Source organism: Cyprinodon variegatus, unplaced genomic scaffold (assembly GCF_000732505.1).
Source record: "Cyprinodon variegatus isolate N-32 unplaced genomic scaffold, C_variegatus-1.0 Scaffold251, whole genome shotgun sequence".
Classification (NCBI taxonomy): domain Eukaryota; kingdom Metazoa; phylum Chordata; class Actinopteri; order Cyprinodontiformes; family Cyprinodontidae; genus Cyprinodon; species Cyprinodon variegatus.
In genome coordinates, this window is record NW_015150704.1 from 115,285 (window position 1) to 119,354 (window position 4,070).

The following is a 4,070-nucleotide window of genomic DNA, read 5'->3' on the forward strand; positions in this document are numbered from 1 at the left end:
TGGATTCATGATGTGGGTGTTTTTTGCATACACCCTACATTCTCATGAAGAGTAATGAATTCCACTGTATATTAAAATATATTACAGTCAAATTCTGTGATACATGGGTGGGTGTTTCTTCCTGTATTTTTTAGACATAAAGTTTTATGGAAATAATTCAAGAGCATGGTGAAAACTAAAGCTTTACAGTTATGCCGGCCCCTTTGGTTCATTTGTAATACAGTAAACACACTTATCAAAACAAATTGTTCAAATAGCACACTGAATGATTTAGCTGCAAAATTCAGAAATCCTTTTTTCATCGCTTAAAAGTACATATCAGTGACCATGATGGGGGCATGAGAATAATAGATACTTATGCCTTTGTGTATGAATATGGCAGTCAAATTCCTTAGCCATGTTGTTTATATAACAGTGTACTTTGGGGGAATGTTCTGATGGAACCTATAGCCAGGGGTGAAAGTAGTTTTAAATTCTTGCCTGTACTAAATAAAAGATTAATTGGCTCATGTTTTTCTTTTATACATCCATGCACTTAAACTAATAGATTATCTGGATATAGATCGATATAACCTCTATATAACATAGATTATAGACTTATATATATAACTATAGACTTTAAGCCTTTAGCACTAAATTTGATTATTAAAAAATGAATGAATTTAAAACAAATAATCTAGTTCGAGTAATATTTGATGAATAATAAAAAAAAATGAAATGCCCAGACATTCTTTATCTTCAGAATATGTTATATAATACCATAATTTTCTATCTATCTTTTAATTTTTTTATATTTAATGACAAATCCCCATTTATTCACACAATTTGGTAGGTGGAAAACTTTCATTGGCATTATTGCAGTAAAACTTATTGCAATAATGCAAAAATGCAGGTATTGTAATACATTTTTAAAAAGAAAGATATGTAAATGTTTGGCAGTTATTTAGCTCTCATTCAACAAAAACTAAACTGGAGAAATAGAGATAGAGGAAGAAGCAGAGGGAAGGATTAAAAGATGGTGTCTTTAGTTATGTTTTTAGTACGATAATCAAAATATTGTTCTGGATATAATTTCGGGATTTCTGTTCTACAAATGAAATAAAGTTTTCTACCCCTTTTCATGAGCTGAGCGCACCACCTGGGCGGAGAGCAAGCGCAGACATGGACCTAAGTGTAAACAATGACTGGTCTGTGAAACAGACAACCCTGTACAGCCCAAGGGAAAGTACAACAAAGTTGAAATATTAACCTAGAACAATGTCCTTCAGAAAAAGCATGCTCACAATGCTGTAGGAGTTGCTTTCGAGATGGTTAAGGCCTTCAGAAAGGGGGCAGTGTGTCCCCCCTCTGCTGCAGCCACAAAGGATAAGAGTAGGCTGCATTGTGTCATTCAATTCCCACCTCTTTTCTAAGAGGGTTGTTGGCTGCAATCTCCCTTCTCTTAGGAAATGTACACCTCAAGGATTTAAAGAAGAGCAAGTAAGATGGTGGCTGACCCCTACCACCCTGGAAAACGCTCACCTCTGGCAGGAGGCTGAAGTCTTTCTAAATCAAAACCTTGTACCGCAAAAACAGCTTATCTATTCTTCTACTGGCCTCATTAACAAGGGACTTTCCTCCACTGACACTTTTCAGTTGGTAGAAGACACGTCAGGCAAACAGATCAGAATGGATGCAGGTATGCTCAGAAGCCCAGAGGCAAAAACGGGCCAGGATCAGCCACTCAGAAAATACAGGACTGCAAGAGAACTCTCACAGGCTCGAATAATCTGGCACTGATGATTGGTCTGAAGGCTGGAGAAATAGAGACTGAATCAGGGGATCAGATCAGAAGTAATGAACACTAGGCAGATAAAAGCAGATGAGGGAAATGAGTAATAAGAGCAGACATCAGCGCCAAGATCATGACAGTTTTTGTATTTTATGGCCAGATAATGGTAATATGCACTACCAGCAATTGCTTATCTTCCCACCCTACTTGCCTGTTTCGCACGTGTCCCTTCACAAGAGAAGGTTTTCCCCAAACCCTAGATGTCATTTAAAGCATTTTGTAAGCATTTTGCCATTAACTCCTTGTGTGAATTTGTGATGAACTAATGCCTTAATGTTGTGGGAGTTGAGCCTATTCAACAGATTCATTATAGATTGCAATTTAACCAACTCTTTTCTGTTTAATACATTACGAGACAATGTACATAATCCTTTGCATAGATGTCGCAAAGCATTGGCAAGTTTTTCAGGAAAACTGGAAACCCTTCTGGATTTGCACAAGAAAAACAATGATATGAAGCTTAAGTTGTTTTGAGAATTTCAATTCTGGTTTGAGAAATGTACCAAAGCAAAAAAAAAAAAACTGCAGTGTGTCATGGAAGATAAAACATTAGAACTGAAATGTCATGATCTTGGTGCTGATGACTTGCTTAATTAATCATTTCATTCACCTGTCTAGCTCTGCCCAGTGTCTCATTACTGTTTATCTGATCCACCTGCTCCTACTTCCATTTAACCTGCCTGTTTCTATTCATCATGCCCAGATTTATTCTCTCGAGCCAGTGGGGAGAATGCGTTCAGCATTAACTTAGGGTTTCTGATTTCCTTTTCTGCCTCTAAACCACTGAGCCCTCCTGTTCCTATCTGATCTGTTTTAACCTACCTGTTTCCAGTCTTCAGGCAAGATTATACACGAGTAATTTGTGAGTGCGTTTCAGCATTACCTTAGTGTTTATGATTACCTGATCCTGGCCTGTTCTGTCTCTCAACTACTGAGGCTGCGCCTGCTCCCGTCTGATCTGTTTGCCTGACCTGTCTATGGACTCCTGCCTGTTTAATGAACTTGAAGCTGTTCCCTGTCACTGATCTAGATTTTCCTCCTTATTGTCCGTCCTCGGGGGCTCCGGCATGTGGGACACTGGGCTGCGCATGCTGCATTTTGTTGGCAGCCCACCGGCTGGATCCTACCTCATTCTCTGGGCTTGGACTGAACTATTAAACCAGTTCAGTGACTTACGCTCATAATCTTCCTTCACCAGATTTATGTTGTCATTAATCTTTGTTTTCTTTCTGCATTGATTCATGCGATAGACGCCCTAGCTGCTGTTGCTGCAGATCAACCATTTTATGATAAACCTTTTTGAGAAATCAGTTTGTCTGTCTTGCTTGAATACTGGGTCCTAAGTTCTGAGCCTTGACAGAGTATTCTGCCAATCGGCAGACAGATAGTAGTGTTCTGAGGTCAAACCAAGTTTTTCTCAGCTCCAGTCAGACATACAGGAAGTTCTAGACTGCCTGCTTGGTCAGACTGCTTTAACGTTTGTGTAACCTGCTGTCAGAAGCCAAGTCTGTTCCCCCCTGGACTGTTTGGGGGTGATTCTGACCTGTGTCGAGTTTCTCTGAAAAACCCCACCCAGCCCATTTGGGTCTTTTTTTTTTTTTTTTGGTTAATCTTTCTTCTTACGCTTTGGGGGGTGGGTGGGTATTCTGTCATGAGGTTGGTGCTGATGACTGGCTTAATTACTAGCTAATTAAGCCACTCAGTCTAGCTCCACCCAGTTACCTGCTCCTGCTTCTGTTTAACCAGCCTGTTACCAGTCATTAGAGCCAGATTATTTCTTTTGAGCCTTTGGTGAGATTTTTCAGGTGTACCTGATTGTGTTCTGACTGCCTGATCAAGACCCATTCTGCCTCTGGACCTCTGAGACTGCCTGTCCCTGTTCTGATCTGTTTTCCTGACCTGTCTTCCCACGCACGCTGAACTGTTGACCGAACCTGGATCTGCTTCCTGACACAGACCTGGATTTCCCTTTGTACCTCTTTTGTAACTTATTTCATCTTCTGGCTCTGACTGCTATGAACCTCTTCAATACCGGTTTTGACTTCGCCTTCTGGATAGTCCTGCCTTCCTTCATCTGCTTGGATCTGGTTGTCATCAAGTTCCGTAGTATTTAAGGCTTCAACATCCGGGACTCTGTGGGAAACATTCGAACTATGGTTTTGGCACCCTTTGGCTGGATTCCACTCCTTCCTCTAGATAAGCACTTAAAGCTACAGTGTGTAATTTTCAGCGACATCTA